General features: G+C 47.4%; 1 protein-coding gene across 1 annotated transcript in view; it reads right to left on the bottom strand.

Moving 5' to 3' along the window:
• Positions 1-11579, bottom strand: part of GGACT (gamma-glutamylamine cyclotransferase) — a 501502-nt gene extending 489923 nt beyond the window's left edge. The window contains exon 1 of the mRNA XM_078657622.1: positions 11441-11579. The gene's annotated coding sequence lies outside the window, so the exon portion shown is untranslated. The remainder of the gene's footprint in view (positions 1-11440) is intronic.
• Positions 11580-21436: the final 9857 nt, after the last annotated feature.

Below are 21436 nucleotides of genomic sequence, written 5' to 3' on the forward strand. Positions count from 1 at the left end.
CAATGCTGTCTCCACTCCCTGTACTATGGCTAGTTTTTTAGTGAGAAAGAGGTATTTCTGCCAAAGACTTCAAAGAGAAAAGTAGTATGAATATTAGGGCTCTGGCCCCACAATTTTTGAACTCTTTTGGACTAAGAAAGCTAACAAGAAGAAGAGCTAGAAGAGCTGCCAGAGGAGTACTACCTATGTGCTGTATGTTTCTTTGTTGGGTTGTCCTGCAGTTGCTGCTTGTCTTGAGAAGTGAAAGGACTAGACTGAACTTCTGAAACTGATTGCCTGAGTTATTCCAAGGGCTTGAAGTAGAGCTTGCCTCTTGTTGGAAGTCTCAGGAACATCAGAGACTTCAAGTTTTCTGCCAACAGCACTGGGATCTGTGTGTTTTGTGCTGCAAGAGAAGAAAAACCACCATTACACCTTCAGCGACCCGCTGATGGCTCCATGACCTGAGGGCACCACCCCACTTCGCATCACAACCCTGGTCTCACCGATGCCACCACCTGATGCCGTCACTGAGCCACTACTTGCACCGTGACCCGAGGACATTGCACTTCGTATCGACTCGCTTCACATTACCGGACTGGTATCCCCGATGATGTTGCTCCACGCTAACGCCGTTGCCTGCACCATGGCCTGGAGGAACCGCTCATAAGTTACTCGACGCACCACCCCGTCCCACACCACAGCCTTGGTCTGCCAGCGCCATCGACTCCAGATCGTCAGCTAGTGCCACTGCTTGCACCGCAACCTGTGGGCCCGCACGCTGCATTGTCCCATCTCGCACCGCAGTCTTGGGTCTACCGCCAACAGCGCTTCAGCAACAATGAAGCCACTGCCTGCCCCGTGACCAGTGAGCATCGCCCCAATTTGCACCGCAGCCCTGGTCTCACAGACGCTGCTGGACGCCATCACCGACCCACTGCCTGCACAGTGAACTGAGGGTGCTCCACTTCACCGCAGCCCTAACGCTGCCAAAACCAGTGCTCCTGACTTCAACTTCAGGGAGTTCGATCAGCAATGCATGTGACTTCAAGGGCCTGATGACTCCTGCACCGACCTCTGGAACCGCCGCTGCCTCTTCGGAGCTCATCGCAAGATCCACAATGCCTTGCATTTCCAAGGTACTGTTTGCAGGTCTTCCTGACACCGTAGCTGGCCTGCGACCTCGTGTCTGCCTGAACTGTTGGGTTTGTTTGTTCACTAAGCTGCGCTAGCCCCAGACGGAGCTATCGGCTTCAAGGAACTGTATTCATTGATTCTTGCAATATTCATAGACTTATTACTGTATGTTGGATTTTTCTCGTTTTGGTCTTGCTTTACACAGATAAATATTGGCTATTTTTCTAAAACTGGTGTGGTGTCCTTTTGTACTGTTTTCACTGTATTACTGTGTGTTATGTGCAAATGGTTTACAAATTGCCTCTGAGATAAACCGGACTGCTCGTTACAAGCTATCAGGGGGTGAGCAAGGGTTATTTTAGAAGTGTAATTCCCCTTACCTTGACTAGAAGGACAGGGTACAAATCTGCCAACCAGAGACCCCCCATTTCTAACAGGTAAATAAAGAGACATCATGTAAAACTCAAACAGTGTATTTTGTTAACACCTTCGGTGCTCATGACAGCTCCCGGCCGTCATGAGTCACGGTAGGCATGTGCTCATGACGGCCGGGAGCCGTCAGAACGTTGCCGCTCCGCCCACGCGGTGTTAATTCCCCGCCTGTGCGAGGGAATTAATGAGTATGCGGAGTTCTGACGGCTCCTGGCCGTCATGAGCACACACCCACCGTGATTATGAGTACGGCAGCGCCACGCCCAACCCCGCCCCCCTCGCACCGCAGTGGAATTCACGCCGCATCGAAGAAGTTAACATGCAGAAGTGTTTAGCCTAAGTACGTCACATTATATTGCTGCACTGAGAGGCATGTATTACAAGTAATAGTGATAGCTTTTAAACATTAACTTGGAAACATTCTTCTCCTATACGCTCGTTCCAGGATGACGGTAGCATCAGTGAACTAGGATACAAGTTAGTTGTCGTATTTACCCTATATGAGTCTGGTTTCTTATTATACATGGAGCAACATTAAAGCAAACACAAGAGGTTTTTGTACAGCACACATCCTGAACTTATAAAAGTTCAGGATGTTACTTGAAAAGATTTGAAGGTGCTCCTCTATGTGATAATGAAGAAAAGGAGGCACCCAGTTTTGGAAGCTGGGATTGGTCCCAGATTTTCTGGTTTCATATTGTGCAATTCAGTCAATTCTATTAAATTCAATAAGCTTTATACAAGTTCTTACAAGAAAATCATAAAAGCAAGTACAATAAAATCATTACTATTTTCGAACCTGAAAAAACGTATATAATAACATTATTAATATACATTTATCTATACGGAATAACAATCTTTTGCTACACCTAAATACAGACATGATTAAAAATGTCATACTATAATAGTTTTTCTGCAACTGATTACGTTCTTTTAAAAGGATACTACCGGCCTCGTAAAATATTAATCGTCTAGAAATTGCAAAAATAAAAATGCAGGACTGCATTGTCTAAAACGAAGCAGCTTTAAAATTGGCAAGATCGACTTCTTTCTTTGTACTTCATAAAATGTACAGAAGAGGACTACATGTATTGTCGATTGCTGTAACAATTCATGACATGGACATTTACTTAATGATTTTGATCAATCATTAGTTACAGGGAAATGTATTTATTGATGAAAGATTCCAAACCTAAAACCGGTCAGGACAAGTCTATCCTGCACACCTTCAGTGTTTTTAAGGTAAGGCTGAATGCCGTAGGTGGTCAGTATCATTTGGTTGGACTGTACAGTTGGCCTCAAACATTTCTGCACAAAATCTGTTTGTCTCCAAAATAGTCATACAATCTCTTTTGAGATCTTTTCTAGTAACTGAAACTATATAGCCAGGATCTTCATAATATTCTGGGCGTCCCAGGTCATTTATGAAGTATTTTATATGTTTCAGCCATTGGATGTTAAAGGCCCGATGCAACTTGGCACAATCTCTTACATTATCCCTGTTAAAAATAGTTTTTGTAGAGGTCCAAATCCTGCGCCACAAAAGGACTGGTTCGATTTTTATTAAGTCTGTTATATAGGGAAGCCCCAACTTTGAGTGGCATATGTAAGTAGAAGAACAGCCTAGGGCAGCAGAGAGGAATCTTAAAATGGCATTCTCAACCAGCTGTACGGGATGAGAATCAGAATAGCCCCACACACCTGCGCCATATGTAGCGGTGGTAACACATTTTGCCATATATATGCTTAACAGCTCTACGGGTGGTTTTTTACCCAATTTCCTTGCAAAATTAACTAGAGCAGCCGTAGATTTCAGAAATAAAAGCTTCCTACCTTTAACTGCCTGGTACCATGACCCCTTCTGGTCAAAACGAATACCTAGGTTGGGGAATGTCTTTGTAGATTTTATCATTTTGTTATCTATGTATATGTCTATGTATATGTCTCTGCACTTTTTGCTTCTCTTCCCACACTTCATAATAAAAGTCTTCGTAATATTAACTTGGAGTCCCAAATTCTGCATATACACTGTAGGAGAGTAGGGTCTGCTTCCTATAACCATAAAAACCAGAGAATCACAGCAACAGGTGGGGGTAACCACCCCCACCTGTTGCTGTGATTCTCTGTTTTTTTTACTTTAGTGTGACTGTGGACCTGCTAATCAGGCCCACAGCCCAGCTGTTCTGTTCTCTCTCTAAATTGATACAATGTACTTTAGGTACATACCAGATTGGTTACTGGGTCACTCTTGTGAGCCCCTGTATAGTGTACCATAGGTAACCAGGGCATAGGTGCACCCTAGGCCTACCAGGGGCTGCAGCATGTATTATGCCACCCCTGGTTTGCCTCCCAAACTGACACCAGAGGTCTGTTCTTACAGCCTGGGTATGGTGGTGTAATCACCCCTTGCTTAGATATTAAAATCCTCGCAGTTAATGCTAACTTTGGTTTGGCTTTATCAAAACATGTTGTGTAAGGTGTCAAACACTTTGGAATACTACCCCCCCCCCCCGCCAGTCCTGGCGGCAGGGGTAGCATTCCACCCTTCTAGAGGGAGAAGACATGTAGTTACTGGTTTACCTGGTTAAAATGGATGCTGCTGCCACAGACACAAGTCTGCCCTCCTGCTGTTGGATGAAACACCGGCAGGGGAGGCCTGGACAATAGGTTTCCTGTCCAGGGAGGTGCTGGCACCTCCCCGGACAGGCTCTTAGTGTATTGGGGGAGGGAGGGCTGCATTCAGTGAATGCTTTCCAGACATTGCCTGGGGCACACAAGGTGCTCCATGCATTTCCCAGTTCAAACCGGTTGCTGGGGCACTCAGCCCCAGCTCTGGCGAGAAACTGGACACAGGGGAAGGGGTGTAACCACCCCCACCCCAGGTTCACCCATAGGAGGGACCTTAGAGTTAGTCCAACCCATAAACTTGCTATAAGTATAGGACCCCAGTCCCTAGGGCTTTAGATTACCATGGACAAAACTCTGCAACATATATCCTGGACCTTCGACATTCCATATCGACTGGAAGACGGAGGAAATCTCCCTTATGGTCAAGGAGTGACCACCCTGTTCAAACAGGCACCAACAGCATCTTTGCCGGTCTGCATTTTCGAGGCTTCCGCCGGATCCCGAAGAATCTGCGACACAGGACACGGACTTCCAGACATCTCTGACCCCGACCTTCGCTCACAGCAAAGCTGAGACCCGTGGCGGGCATGAGAGACTGGGACCGGAACTCCTGGACATCCTGCATTTTGCTACCTGCACCGACTTCCCGAGGTATCCCGAAGCTGTGCATTGGGTGCTTGAAGCCTCAACCCCGAGCACCCTTTGCATCGAAGCTCAGAGGCCCACACTCCACGAGTGTCCTGTGGGCCCGCTTGGTGCATTTCAGCTCGACGCGTCTTCGCGGTTCCTAGTCCGTTGGGTAGTGAGCCCCCAAGAAAACCAACCTTTGTTCCAACTTACTTTCCTAGTTGCTCCAGGCATGTTCCAACTTCCCTGCAAAGGAGAAGTTCCACAGACCTTGCTGGTCTGCACCAAAGCCAATCTCGACATCCTGCGTGGGTTGGGTTTGCCAAGGCTTGTTGGGTCCAATCCGGATACCGACACCGCAGTCACCTAGATCCTTCGTGGGACAGCTCGAATCCAGCTCCTGGTCATCGTCGACGCCTCCTGGACCTCGTGGCTGAAGAGACAAACTTCACCTTTTCACTTGAAATCACCCGACATCTGGTGGCATCTTTCTATCGCCGCCCTGGACACTGGCTAGTGGCCCAGACTCTGTCTCCTCTGCTTTCAGGTTCTTCACATCTCTGATCCACCCTTGGATCCACCCGGACACTTTTCCTCTGGTCGCCTGCAGCACTTCTTCGCAGCTCTCCATTGGAATCGAAGACGAAACCCGACACGAAAAGACACCTATGCACCCGGCTTCCCTGGGTGAGGTAACACGAATACTCCGGTGCTCCCGTGGGTATTGACTCTCCAAGTGTCCTAGTGTAAAAGGGTTCCATCGCAGTTCACCTCCTTGTACCCTTGTTGGTTCCCCATAGAAAGTCAATGGTAACCCGCGGCTGTGTTTAGACACTGCACGCTTCTCCAGTGGGCCTCCTACATCCTAACCTTTGGTTGTCTTGAGTAGCCCCAGCGATTCCACAGGCCCTAGGCCTGCTTTCTATTCCTCGCTTGGTTCTTATACCACTATTTTAGTATATGGTTTGTGAGGCCCCTAGGGAAAAACGTATACTGTGCAACTTATCGTATGCTAATTAAGTTCCTTGTATTGTACTTTTACCTCTGACCTCATAAAGAGTCCAGAGAGTTTGTGTTTACAATGAAAACATATATATTGGATATATACCATGTGTGGTGTGCTTTCATTTGGTACTCAAGAGATTATAAATGGTAAAACAACTTGCTTAACTCGTCTTCAAGTCTTAGCCTGAAGGCTGCTCTCCACAGCTACCACTAAGGATAGCTTTCTATAAGGTTGACTTTATAACCTATCATCAATAAGGGTCGATTAGACTGGTGCAAGGTGCCCACTAGAACTAGTGGACATCATATACCAGGCTAACTTCTTGCATACACAGTGAAACTTGTCAGCACCCGTTGGAGCCCCAACTACGTGCGGGCCATCAGCACAGCATTATCAGCGTAGAGAAGGGCAGGTATAGGCCGGTTATCAATTTGCGGCAGGTCCTGGCACTGATCCACCAATGCTTGTCCTAGTCTATTGGTGTAAAGCGTAAATAAAATAAAAGTGCCAGGACACAGCCCTGTCTTACCCCCCTTTCTAAGTTGAATGGTGCAGTGCAGTCACCCCTTGCCTCATAACGGATCCTTGCTTTCGAACCAGAATAAAGCTGTCTCATAAAGTGTAAAAGTGGTGCTTCCACACCTACATAGACTAAATGATCCATAGTTTATTGTGTTCTGCGCAGTCAAAAGCAGCAGTTAAATCTACTAGCGCCTTATTCCTGCCTTTTATAAACATGCAGACAACTCAAACCTTGATTGGAAGTTATGTTTTAAATTCTGAGCTATGTGTGTTTGTGTGTCTGTGAGTAATCAACAGGTGGTAATGTTGCCATCTAAACGGCACTCACTTATTCAATCTCAGGAGGATTGGAAGATGTATTAGGAATCGCAAATTCCAAATTCATGTGTGTTAACCCACCAAGCACAATATTCTGAGATCTGCGCATGTGTACAGCTTCAAACTAGCATGTTGCAGCATCCTGATAAGCACTCTGAAAAAACACCTTTGTGGCACACTCAGTCATGAGCGTCTTTCTGAAGATAAAAATAAAAATATTTGATGAGTTTTCTGTCACTTCACAGAAAAAAATGGCAAAAAGGTTGTGGTCTTAAAATAGCTTTGTGAAAACTGATTCTCAAAAGATATTCTAATGAAATATGTAGAATCTGTTTTTAGTTGTCAAATCATAAATTTTCCTTTTTGAAGATCTCTGTTAGTAGCCTATAAATATTGTCAAAGACTCTAAAACATGTTTGTTCTAATTATATAGGGTATGCTATGTATGTTTAAAATGCACAACTTATCACTCTCTTTTGTTATTTTTTCTCTAAGGATAGCTTCATCCCATTATTTGAAGTGTTAGCCTGTTTCCATCGGCTGCCATGTTAGCTTTCACCCTTTCACCCGTCCCCTCCAAAGTTCAATACTTCTGGCACCCTTGCTGCCAACTGTAATCATCCTTTTTAATGAAAGTGTGATGAGTGTGAAGAAGGAAACTGTTGGACTTGGTCCTTTTTGCAGGGTCATCCCTAAACTTTTTGCCTTTCTCCCCGCCTTATTTCTGACATGGTGTTGGTGGTTTTAGGCCTCTGGGCACTTTAGCACTGCTGTCCAGTGTAAAGTGCGCTCTCTGTGTACATTGGGTAAGATTGGCCTGCCCTCCCATAGGAATGCATTGGGGATTCCCTGATCAATGTGTCAGTGGTAATTCCTGATATGGGAGGAGCAGCGTGGTCAAGTTAAGAATATTTGGAATTGTCATAATAAATGCTGCGCAATGGTGTGCGCAGATTAATTGTAACTATTTTAGAAATGCCACTTTTAGAAGTTGGCATTTCTGAGTGCTATGTGTCTGCCTGCCTGATGTGAATTGCATGTCTGGCTTTTTGAGGGACAGGGGATGGGAGGTGTATGTGTGGCTCCAGGAGGGGCAGGGTGAGTCAGGACTAGGCTGAATGGGACATCTGCATTGGGAGTAGTGGGAGGAGTAATCCCCTGAATAGATCTGTGCCTAGCCTGTACAATGCTGGCTCCACCCCCTGTGGTGTGTCTGATCACCTAGCCCACACCTGACAAAGGGGAAGAGGAGCCTTGTAAACAAAGTGCTCCAAATCCCTCCTGAACCAGTTGCATCTGGTTCCCCCACACCCTACACTGCAGACAAAGGAGAGAGGAAGTATAAATGTATGGGGCTGTGACCCCATGTATGGTGTTCTGGTGCTGTTCCTGACCTTGCTGGGGTGTGCTGCTGCTGGGGCCCAGAAGGAATGGCCATGAGGGCTTGCCTCCCTGGGCCCAGACCTGCTCCCTTGATCTCTGAAGACTTTTGCTGTTGGAGCTATGGCTCTTTGCGCCCTGTGAGCGCTACACCTTTTATTTTTCCTTGCGCCCTGTGAGCGCTACATTTTAATTTAGCCCAGCTATGCCCCATTGACTTAAGGGCTTCTAGCGCCTGGGGAGCGATTTATTTTAAATTCCCCAAGAAGAGGAAAGCGTGGGTCTCGCAGCGCTGAGCTGCCCGTGGGGGACTGAATCCCCGGCGTAGGGATTCCCTGTGTTGCCGATGAGGCAAGAGTCCACCCCGCTTTGAAGCCACGATTATCTTTATTTTATAGCAGGTGCCCACCCCGCTTTTGCATTTTAATTGCCTCTTGGGTGCCCACCCCACTTTTCTGATTTTGCTTTAGCCCCTTCCTCGCTGGGCTAATTACCCCGCGGTGCAGGGGGGGAAGAGCGGCCGCGTGCGGTGCTCGTGACAAGTTCAGCTCGTCACGCTGCACGGCGGAGCTGTGCTCATGACGAGCTTAGCTAGTCATGACTCCGCCCAGGCAATGGAACGCCCCGCACAGGAGGGGAATCATCCCCATGTGGGGGTTCTGCGGCGGTTATGACGAGCTCAGCTCGTCATGAGCACAGCTCCACTGTGCCTCATGACGAGCTGAGCTTGTCATGAGCGCCGAAAGTGTTACCCAGCGAGCGCCCACCCCGCATGTGGAAATCTTCACCGGAGTCACCGCGACCCAGAAGCCAGGCGGCCTTGCCTGGTTGTGGGCGGGGCCTACCTCGGGCTGCCGGAAGTCAGTGCGGGGCTCCCGTGCACTGGGAGAGCCCTGCGCATCTGATGAGAGAAGTCCCGGCTCCAGGTGAGGGACCGGGTGAAGAGGAGCAGAGTCGTCTGCCCGGAGAAGACAAGGAGAGGTGAGGCGGGTGGGATGAGGAGAAGGAGGCAAGGCCAGAGAGCAGCACAGGTCAGGGCACACTGGTGGTGCCCTTCCCAGCAGTACCAAAAGAGCGCCGAGCCCCAGGGAGAGCCCGTGAGTGGAGGCTTGGCCAGGCACATTGTTAGTGCCTATTTCATAAGCGGACCGGCCAGGGAGCGGGCTGCTCCAATGATGGGGCATATTTATTTTTAGAGGTCCCGGGGGGGCGTGCTCCTTCCGGTTTGGCTATTTTTTACAGCTGCCCCGCTTGCTAGAGGGCATCTGCAATGTTGGGGGCAATTTTGTTTGGTTATAGCCCCCGAGGGCTCCGGTGAGTTGGTGAAGATCGGGGCACATGGTCGGTGCTTTTTGGCCACAGTTGCCCAGCTTCACAGTAGGCAACTAAACGATTGGGCATACTTATATAGTTACAGTCCCAGTGAGGTTAATCAGGCACAGTTAGTGCCAGTGTATATTCGTCATCACAGCTGCACGGCAGTTAGCGGTAGCTGCAACGTTTAGGCTATCATTTATTTGGGGGCACTGCGGATGAGACAGGAGTGAGATACACTCCGCTGCCCCAGCGCAATTGCCCACTTTGAGATTCTGCTGCCTTGGCAGCCAGCCCTGACATTATGGACATAGGGCATTTGAGCCCTCTGAGAAAGCCACTGTGATTTATGCACCGTGATTTATGTTGCAGGATTATGCGGAGTACAGTGTTTGCCAGGAATTACTGGTTGTGTTCTACGTTTATTATTGGTTCTACATTTACTATTTGTACTTTGTGATGGTTCTGACAGTGGCCCAATTGGCCCTGTCATGTGTATATAATCCCCTGTAAATATTGCCTGGTGCCAGTCGGCACAGTGTATAATGCATGATTACTATTCTAATGTGTTTATGATAATACAAAGGCTATTTTTATACATAACTTTGTGGGGAGTTCCTTTTGTGGTGTGCCTAGTATGTTGCTGCTGTGTCTGTGTTGCGCAAACGCTTTACACATTGCCTCTGGGATAAGTCTGACTATTTGTGCCAAGCTACCAAGGGGGTGAGCAGGGGTTATCTTTGGCATGTAACTCCCTTGCCCTGACTAGATTGGTGGTTTCTGTCTGGCTTTGGCGCAAGCCTTAGCCAACCAGAAATCCCATTTCTAACAGAAACCATAAAAAGGGAGATTTTAAAGACCAGTGGGTACAGACTTTCAAAAAAAGAATCTTATACAAACCACAATATACAATAACAATTGGAATCAACTTTTATAAGTTCAGCTGATAGTTAATGTTTCTGACAAGTGGAAGAAGTTTTCTTTTTTAAGACGCAAACTCTCACACACCGTTTGGTGGCATGCTTCATCATAGGCTCTTAATGCCCAATTGGCCTGGCAAGGCATGGGAGTACGGATGCCTAATCCGAATTTTTAAGACTCAGGTATTTTGATTGTGAAGAAGGTATACAGGCTTTCAAAATACGGACATCAGTAAACTAAGGAAGACACAATGCTGTATTTACAGGTGAAGAAGGAGAGTAGGTGTTTGTGTATGTGTGTAAGAGAGAGAACGAGCAGTGTGAAGAGAAGGCACACAAGGAGGTACATGCAGAAAGACCAAGAGAAAGACAGAGGTGAAGAGAAAAGTGGTATGAAGGGGTGAGAGCGATTGAGACACTCCGGAAACCACTAGCCCTCCCCCGACCAATTAATTTTCAATTCACAGCCTAATAGTCTCAGAATGTAATTTTAAAAAAAATCTAATTATTCATGACAAAATAATTATTACTGATTGATCTGATCGAGCCAGTGCTTAATTTGAAAATAATAAGTGTCAGGGCACCGACTAGGAGGCCACTGCAGTTTGCACCACCCATCACCGCTGACAAAGATGGTACCAACACAATTACTAACCATCTCTATCGCTTGCAAGTGCGACAGTTCAGGTTATTCCAGGTCCCCAAAGCTAAAGGAAAGGCTGGGGTGGTATATATTAGTATTTTTTATGTATATTGTATTTATAAACAATCGTTGTTCTACTCATCTCTAAATTAGATGAGCAGCGCCACTATGTGGCAGAGTGTCATTAGTGTGGTAATGACCATTATGTGTCGGTGCCGAGTATCAGAAACCAATTAAGAGCCGGTGTCCAGCACCGGACACCACCGGCTCAAATTAGGCACTGGTCCAACTAACAACAAGCAACAGAAACAGAAAACTCACAAGATTCAGTGGCACCTACACACAGCTCATTGTTTTTATTTACTCGGTAAAGTATCCCTCGAAGTGCCACAAATTTGACAGAAGAAGAACGTCCCTTATGAAAGCACTGAAATGTCACCCATATGTAACCTGAAAACTTGGGAGCAACGCCTCTGACATGACCGCAAACGTGTTTTTATTAAAAGAGATATGCAGTGTTTGTTCTTGACCTACCTCAGCTGTGGGTGAAACCAAACATACGACAGCGAGCCTCAGGGGCTTTCCTCTTCTGTCTCATTCAGAGGGCTGGCTCCCGCAACTCGTGTTCCGTGTGTAAAGATGGAAGACGCACTTCCCCTCGCCTGGATTGGCTGCCTGTCTTCTTTACGAATTAGCAGCGGCAACCCGTCGGATTTTGTTGGGGAGATCCGTCTACTTCGTAGAAGTATGTTGCGCGACACAACAGAGACCCGAATGTTAAATGTCTTGAAAACTAGATATTTTCCCTTTCTGCAACTGTCAAATGAGAAAACGCGTTTGAACACTCACTCTTTTAGAGAGAGTATAATGTAAACACTTAATAAGTTAGCCCATATCCAACCAAACCCGTTCTTTTGTGCTCCTTTAGCAATGAATGTGTTGTTTTTCTTTTTCCACAGGATACATTGTAAATTAGAGGGACACGGAGTCCCGGATTTGTCGAGACAGTCGCAGTTTTTCACCAGATGTCCAGGCGGAGTTCGGGAAATGTAGCTTATTGTCCCAGTTTTTAGAGAGAGTCGACTGAAAAATGTGGGAAGGGCCTTTTTACGTTTTTCAAAGCAGGGATAGGTAGCAGCTGTTTCAAGACAGCAATTTAATTCATGGGCATGATCCTCGCTTTAAAACGTGCATTTTATTTTTTCTTTACTGTCTCTTACGTATTTCTATGCTGACCGCTGTAGTCCTGTGCGTTCGGTTGCAGTAATGTAAAATTGTAGTCCTGTCTCTGTGAAAAGTGCTGTTTTTTGGCTTTAAAGTTCTGGTCACCCTATTGCAAATATCTGTCAGATCTCTTTCCTTACCCTTATCCAGTGATTGAAGTGCAGGAAAAAAGTATGAGGACTATGATCCAGAGTGCCATGGGGTGGGGTCAGCGAGGGTGGTGGTCAAAGGTTTGGCTAACAAGAACAAAATATTCTGTAACTATGGGGCATATTTATGAGGAAATGGCGGAGTGTGGAGCTGTGGCAAATTCTGCAGCGCTCTGCCATTTCCAAAAAGCAGTGATGTGCCGTATTTACAACAATACGGCGCACCCCTATGTTTTCCTTAGCGCTGGTGCTAAAAAGAGCTGCCTAGCGCCAACACAGACATCCTTGACACATAGTGCAAGGGTGCCTGCATTGAAGGGAATTGTTGTTTATGTGTAGGAAGTTTTCCCTTCTGCAGCTTACATAAAAGTAGCAAATAGTCATTATTTAATGATTGTTTATGAGCAGGAAGGGCCACCTCCCTGCACATAATCATTAATGGCTAATCCTCTCTGGTGGTTTGAGTGGATTCAATATTACTAATGTGGAAACGCCACTTTGGGAAAGTGGGCATTTCTGTGCCCATGGCTCTGTGTACCTGACAGCCTGTCTCCAATCCCCATCTGAGTGCTGCGGGACAGCTACATCAGTGCATTCCTGATAGAAGGCCATAAACTAGGGGCTCAAGGGAAACTGCAGACCTCTGACTCTGAGGGGCCTTCCTCGAATGGATACAAGGGGGTGGAATTGGCACCTGCATTCTAAGGGGCAGGGTCTTGGCCCCACTAAAAATATTGATCAAGCCTCCCAGGGTAGGATGGCAGCCAGAACAAAGATTAGAGAGGGCCTATGCATTTCAAAAGTGGCCTTTTGAACTGATCTCATCTTCAAAGGCCACTGTGGGTATAACTACTAGGGCTCTGCCCTCAGGAGTTAGAGACGCTTTTGGTATTGTACCATACTACGTTGATTCGATGCTGGGACATCGACAAGAGTAGCCACTGGGGCCGGCCGACTGCAACTAGATTATCCTCAGACTTGTGGTGGTATGGGGCTTGTGCTCCAGGAAGGGGACATTCACTTGGTGGATTTTGCCTGGATGTCGCTGGCTTGCAGCTAATTGCCAACTGTTGTGGCCAGGGTCCCTAAACACTCTCCAGGGGCCAGTTGGCTGGCCTCCTGTCTACGAGATCCCAGGGACAGAAAGGATCTCCCTGTTTCCACATGATAGTAAGTACCGCGCAGTGCAGCGGAATGGTGCGGAAGTGATTGTCAGTTGGGACAAGGACCGTACTGATGTACACAGTAATCACACTGTGCAGAGGAATGTGCTCGTAGAGATCAGAGGCCCACCTGAGGTGCCAGAACATGAAAAGTTTCAGGAGTGCTGGGGAAATTAGTTTAGTCTGAGGGACCCATGTTTGCAACCAGAAACATATACTAGCTCGCACTCTATAGTGTGTGGTGTCCGAGGGGTGTTGGGAGACGTTGGCTGGCCTCCTGTCTACGAGATCCCAGGGACAGAAAGGATCTCCCTGTTTCCACATGATAGTAAGTACCGTGCAGTGCAGCGGAATGGTGCGGAAGTGATTGTCAGTTGGGACAAGGACCGTACTGATGTACACAGTAATCACACTGTGCAGAGGAATGTGCTCGTAGAGATCAGAGGCCCACCTGAGGTGCCAGAACATGAAAAGTTTCAGGAGTGCTGGGGAAATTAGTTTAGTCTGAGGGACCCATGTTTGCAACCAGAAACATATACTAGCTCGCACTCTATAGTGTGTGGTGTCCGAGGGGTGTTGGGAGACGTTTGCGGAGTCTGCGGGACCCGAGCTGAAAGCCTAGACTGTCTCCGACCTCCAGATCGGGAGGACGACCGTGCTTGACATTGCGGTTGCTGGTTCCCTATCCACGGACCCAAGTCACAATGTACTTGTTGTTAAGAATATTGTGACTGGACTCAAGGGGTCTTGTTGTGCCTTGTGTGCACCTATGGCTGGCTGCCTGAAGCAACTACAGCTCGCACCTTCGCCTGAGGGGAAACATTTCTCCAATTTGGAAGTGCACCAGCTTATGGTGTCACAGTTTTTGGGCAGTGGAGGGAATAGTGATCCTGCACTCTTGAAGGTGCCGCTGGGTGCCTGAAGGCCTAATCTGGAGGCACAAAACCAAGTAACTGTTTTCTTCCGCTTTAGGTGGTCCCGAAATCTAATTAAAGTTTGACCAGTGTGCGAGTGGCTGGGTCACGAGGCGTAGTCAAAACCTATGTTTTCGTGTCCATTACAACTGTACGGGGTATGCAATATTGGGAATGTCATGTTTTATGCTAATGTGTTAGTGGGGAAGTGTAATACCTCTGACCAGGCTGCATATGTGTTTCTGTCGCTTTTGATTTTGGAGGGATTGCTTGGATTATGAACACCTGGGGTAAGTACGCACATAGGTTTATGTTGCTTACAAGGCTGAGAGGATAACTGGGCAAGTGAATACCTATGACTAGTAGATATATGTTTAAGCCATTTTACTGCTATTGGGAGATTTCAATAATTGCATATAACTGTAAAGCATATATCCAATGTGTGTATTGTTTTTATTTCAATGTGTTTGTAATACAAAGACCAGCATTTTATACATACTGTGTGGAGTCTTTTTGTAGTGTACTCAGTGTGTTGCAAGGGTGGTGTTGTGCCAATACTTTACACTTTGACCTTGAGGATAAGCATGACTGTGCTGTACCAAGGTATCAAGGGTAAGCACAGGTTGTTGGACAACTGTATCGTACTCATCCTATCTAGGTCGGTGGATTCTGTCTGGCTTCGATGCACCTCAAACCACCAGAAACCGCTGTATCTAGCTGACCTACTTTCCTGGAAGTGAGTCTGCCTCAAGAACATTTGAAACGGAGGACCAGTAGGATGTGTTTGAAAAACCTCCATGAATAGGGGTTTCTCAGTGAAGATTGACTAATATTTGATTTTTGACTGACTTAATCCAAACAATCTATCATAACGAACTGAAACTTTGTTGAAACGTAAGAAACTTCTTAGTGCCCAGGCTCCAGTAAACAAGTTAGGTTGTCACTTTAGAAAAAGCTGATGTACGGTTAGGGATAATTTCTGAAGATAGATGAACATTCATGTATTCTTCTTCAAAGAACTAATTAACTTTTTGGCTGGTTTGCCCAAGTAGAAGAGAACAGTTAGAATCTGCTTTTGCTGTTAATTATTGTGTTGTCTCTTTGGAGTCGGACTTCAAAGAACACATTGTGTTCTTTGAAGTCCGACTCCAAAGAGACAATGGTGCCTAAGTTACCAAGCAAATGTAGAGTGATATTAACTGCAGTGGCAACTATCTTTTTATTAACGTTTCTTTTTATTAAAAACCAGGTATCACAGATAAAAACAATGTACAAGCATATCTTTCCGCAGTACATCCATCAACACTGTTCCCAGTAAGTACATGGCTCACCAATCAGTGTAAAACATTGCACCCTATGACCAACTGGGAGCATACTACTCCGAATCATGCCTTTGTCTAGCCAACGTGGTACAAAAGGGGGTGGTGATGGACGGAGCATCTGAACCAATCAAACACTCACACCCAGTCAACAGATCTGGGTTTAATCCATCACCGTTCTTTAGCCCACTCTGCCACCCCAGTTCAGACATGACCATATGCAAATCAGTCTGACCTTGTGCCTCATGGGAACAGTCCACCCCGAACTGCCAAGCCATGCCTTCCCTGGACCGGAAACAAGCTTCTGAGGACCGGTTTCTGACATTTCAGCCGTCTTCAGCCCGGCTTGCTTGAATCCAGTGGCAAGGTGAGCAAGGGACTCACGTCTGAGCATACCCTGCCAACTTATGGCGAACAAAGTGGTACAAAAGGGGGTGGTGATGGACGGAGCATCTGAACCAATTAAACACTCACACCCAGTCAACAGATCTGGGTTTAATCCATCACCGTTCTTTAGCCCACTCTGCCACCCCAGTTCATACATGGCCATATGCAAATCAGTCTGACCCTGTGCCTCATGGGAACAGTCCAGCCCGAACTGCCAAGCCATGCCTTCCCTGGACCGGAAACAAGCTTCCGAGGACCGGTTTCTGGCATTTCAGCCGTCTTCAGCCCGGCTTGCTGGAATCCAGTGGCAAAGTGAGCAAGGGACTCACGTCTGAGCATACCCTGCCAACTTATGGCAAACAAAGTGATACAAAAGGGGTTGGTGATGGACAGAGCATCTGAACCAATCAAACACTCACACCCAGTCAACAAATATGGGTTTAATCCATCACCGTTCTTTAGCCCACTCTGCCACCCCAGTTCAGACATGGCCATATGCAAATCAGTCTGACCCTGTGCCTCATGGAAACAGTCCAGCCCGAACTGCCAAACCATGCCTTCCCTGGACCGGAAACAAGCTTCCGAGGACCGGTTTCTGGCATTTCAGCCATCTTCAGCCCGGCTTGCTTGAATCCAGTGGCAAAGTGAGCAAGGGACTCACGTCTGAGCATACCCTGCCAACTTATGGCGAACAAAGTGGTACAAAAGGGGGTGGTGATGGACGGAGCATCTGAACCAATCAAACACTCACACCCAATCAACAGATCTGGGTTTAATGCATCACCGTTCTTTAGCCCACTCTGCCACCCCAGTTCAGACATGGCCATATGCAAATCAGTCTGACCCTGTGCCTCATGGGAACAGTCCAGCCCAAACTGCCAAGCCATGCCTTCCCTGGACTGGAAACAAGCTTCCGAGGGCCGGTTTCTGGCATTTCATCCCTCTTCAGCCCGGCTTGCTTGAATCCAGTGGCAAAATGAGCAAGGGACTCACGTCTGAGCATACCCTGCCAACTTATGGCAAACAAAGTGATACAAAAGGGGTTGGTGATGGACAGAGCATCTGAACCAATCAAACACTCACACCCAGTCAACAAATATGGGTTTAATCCATCACCGTTCTTTAGCCCACTCTGCCACCCCAGTTCAGACATGGCCATATGCAAATCAGTCTGACCCTGTGCCTCATGGAAACAGTCCAGCCCGAACTGCCAAACCATGCCTTCCCTGGACCGGAAACAAGCTTCCGAGGACCGGTTTCTGGCATTTCAGCCATCTTCAGCCCGGCTTGCTTGAATCCAGTGGCAAAGTGAGCAAGGGACTCACGTCTGAGCATACCCTGCCAACTTATGGCGAACAAAGTGGTACAAAAGGGGGTGGTGATGGACGGAGCATCTGAACCAATCAAACACTCACACCCAATCAACAGATCTGGGTTTAATGCATCACCGTTCTTTAGCCCACTCTGCCACCCCAGTTCAGACATGGCCATATGCAAATCAGTCTGACCCTGTGCCTCATGGGAACAGTCCAGCCCAAACTGCCAAGCCATGCCTTCCCTGGACTGGAAACAAGCTTCCGAGGGCCGGTTTCTGGCATTTCATCCCTCTTCAGCCCGGCTTGCTTGAATCCAGTGGCAAAATGAGCAAGGGACTCACGTCTGAGCATACCCTGCCAACTTATGGCAAACAAAGTGGTACAAAAGGAGGTGGTTATGGACGGAGCATCTGAATCAATCAAACACTCACACCCAGTCAACAGATCTGGGTTTAATCCATCACCGTTCTTTAGCCCACTCTGCCACCCCAGTTCAGACATGGCCATATGCAAATCAGTCTGACCCTGTGCCTCATGGGAACAGTCCAGCCCGAACTGTCAAGCCATGCCTTCCCTGGACCAGAAACAAGCTTCTGAGGACCGGTTTCTGGTATTTCAGCCGTCTTCAGCCCGGCTTGCTTGAATCCAGTGGCAAAGTGAGCAAGGGACTCACGTCTGAGCATACCCTGCCAACTTATGGCGAACAAAGTGGTACAAAAGGGGGTGGTGATGGACGGAGCATCTGAACCAATCAAACACTCACACCCAGTCAACAGATCTGGGTTTAATCCATCACCGTTCTTTAGCCCACTCTGCCACCCCAGTTCAGACATGGCCATATGCAATTCAGTCTGACCCTGTGCCTCATGGGAACAGTCCAGCCCGAACTGCCAAGCCATGCCTTCCCTGGACCGGAAACAAGCTTCCGAGGACCGGTTTCTGGTATTTCAGCCGTCTTCAGCCCGGCTTGCTTGAATCCAGTGGCAAAGTGAGCAAGGGACTCACGTCTGAGCATACCCTGCCAACTTATGGCGAACAAAGTGGTACAAAAGGGGGTGGTGATGGACGGAGCATCTGAACCAATCAAACACTCACACCCAGTCAACAGATCTGGGTTTAATCCATCACCGTTCTTTAGCCCACTCTGCCACCCCAGTTCAGACATGGCCATATGCAAATCAGTCTGACCCTGTGCCTCATGGGACCAGTCCAGCCCAAACTGCCAAGCCATGCCTTCCCTGGACCGGAAACAAGCTTCTGAGGACCGGTTTCTGGCATTTCAGCCGTCTTCAGCCCGGCTTGCTTGAATCCAGTGGCATAGTGAGCAAGGGACTCACGTCTGAGCATACCCTGCCAACTTATGGCGAACAAAGTGGTACAAAAGGGGGTGGTGATGTCGCAAATGGGACAAACTGTATCCCAATGGAATCGTAAATTATTTTAACACTGTTCTTCAATGACAAACTTCCCTCCCGGCCAGCAAACCTTAACTGTTCCCCCCTCCCTACCTCCCTGCATGGCGGTATTGGAACCTCCTGCCACCCCAACATTGCAGAGTGCCTATCGCCCACCCCTAAAACTTGTAGGTCATGTGTCAGCCCCGCACTCGTTCCATCACAATTGTCGTGAGTTACTGTGGCATTAATTCAGGTGTCCCGAAGCCCAGGTCGGTTAGTAGTGTCGTAGTGACAAGTGTCTTGTGTGGGGAAAAAAGGGGAGGGGTGTATGCAGGTCAAGGATTAACAACAGAAAGTATACAGACCAATTATTTTCTTTCGCCGTCGGTCATCAGACTTCCACCCGGTGAAGATTCTGCACATTGTGCCATTCGACTCTGTCCCTGTCTCTCTCTGGAGTTCTGGTGATTCATCTTTCCTGCGACACGCCATCTGTCGAGCCAATCCCACGCTTCATCAGGAGCAGTAAAAAACCATGCCCTACCCTCCACCTCGACTCGTAGTTTGGCAGGGAAGAGCATGGCGAACTTAATATTCTTCTTCCGCAGGGCTCTTTTGACATCAAGGAAGCTACGTTTTTGGCATTGGACCCTAATCGTAAAATCTGGGAAGAAAGTCACACTACTGCTTTCAAGCTCTATTGGAGGTGACGTACGAGCCGTTTGCAATATAACGTTCCTATTTCGGTAGTTGAAGACCCTTGCCACTATAGGTCGCAGGGGGAGCTCCGGGTCTGGGCCTGCCAGGGGGTACTCTGTGAGCGAGCTCAATCGCAGAAAAGTTTGACAGTTTCGCAGGTTGCAGGTTTTTGTGACTAGATTCTCCACAAATAGGTCTGTCGCTTGCCCCTCGGCACATTCCATAACTCCAATAATTCTCACGTTGTTGCACCGTGAGCGAACTTCATAGTAATCAAGTAGGTCTTCCATTCTAATGCTACGGGTTTGTAGCTCAGTCCCCTTCTTCTGCAGGGTGGCAGTGTCCTCAACCAACAAGCTAGTAGTGGATTCAACCTCCTTGATTCTAGAGTTCATATTATGCATGTCCACAGGTATGAGGGAGACTTTGTTGTAATAGCCATCATTATGTCCTGGCGAGTGAGTTCTGTCAACTCATCCCTCTCCTGCTGCTGATCAGATATGTCGTCCGCATCCCTATCTCTAGGTCCCGCTCCCGCAATCCAGGTGAACTTTTCAGGCTTGGCTTGCATTGAGGCCTTAGTGGTTCTGCCACCAGCCATTTTGTAGCTTGCCAGGTCAAGAAGGTAGCCAATTAAGGCGTCCAAATGCTAGTTATTTGCTCAGCGACAGAGATATATGAACTACACCTTCAGGCCTTGCCCGTTAAGGCAATACAATTTCCACCAGTTGCTCTTGAGCTTAGCTGCGTATCCCCTTAGGCCAGCGTGTCTCACTACCTAGGACACCCCCTCCACCTTCTTTTGGGTCCCCGGAATATCACCAAATCAATACCTGTCCTAACTGTCCTGGTGGACGAAGAGCTTGGTGGCAGGCACTTTAACCGGTAGCACTACTCAATTGCCCGGGGTGACCATGGCAAAGCTGCGACTTGTGCTGGTAATTATCGAGGCGGGGAGTAAGCACCTGTGTTTGATCCAGGCCACAATCCCCTCAGCAGGAGACGTCCTCCACCAGAAGGCTGTGCCGTGGCTCTCTGGGCCGCGCTACGTGCGGCATGGTAGGCCTGCACCACTAGGGTTACAAACAGGAGATTCATCCAAGTATTATTGTTCTTTGGGCCAACGGATGAGCTTCAGGGGTTAACCGGCATGTCCGACTCTCGTGGCTGCCAAAGCCCTGCTACGGGTGCCGGCAAGAGCTGCTGCTTGGCTCTATATAATCAAGGGCTGCCGTTATGTTCAGAGCCGAGATTTCAGCCCAATGTGCTCAGGGAGGTAGCGCTAGTTGAAATTGCGCACGACCGTCTCCCACTGACTCGGGTCACGGCAGGGCAGAAGGATGAAAGAAGATATATAACGCAGGGGAATGACTCAGTTTAGGAGGACAGAGGCTGGAATCTATAACACAATATTTTATAAACAATGATACCTCTGACACCATAGATTGAATACTTATTTGTTGCCACAATAGTCCCTTTATTTGACCTTGGGCTTGAAACTTATAATTTTTCGTTATTTTCACTTTTAGGTATACACGATGAGAATCTCTTCATTTAAAAAATATGCACACCTCTCCGTAATTCTTATTTATACACAATCTCTATATATACACATTAAATTTATACACACCATCTATATACACAAAACATATAAATTTGTACACCATATGTACATGCAACTAATTTCTTGATGCAGTATAGAGTAGTTAGATTCAATATCACTTCATCGTAGTTAAACTTAACACATAGAGTTTCTCACAGATTTCAAAGATAATAGTTTTTCTCTTCTTTGTCCTACTTGTATTTGTGAAAATGCCACACTAGGGCTTTAACCTTCTTGCCCTCAGTGTCACCTAGAAAGTGGAGTCCTATATAGGGTCGGAGATTAATTCATTTCATTCACACAGTGGAAAATTGAGTCCATTCCACTGAAAAACCCTTGCGGGAATGTGTATTTTATTT

This window comes from Lissotriton helveticus, chromosome 8 (assembly GCF_964261635.1).
Source record: "Lissotriton helveticus chromosome 8, aLisHel1.1, whole genome shotgun sequence".
In the NCBI taxonomy this organism is placed as follows: Eukaryota; Metazoa; Chordata; class Amphibia; order Caudata; family Salamandridae; genus Lissotriton; species Lissotriton helveticus.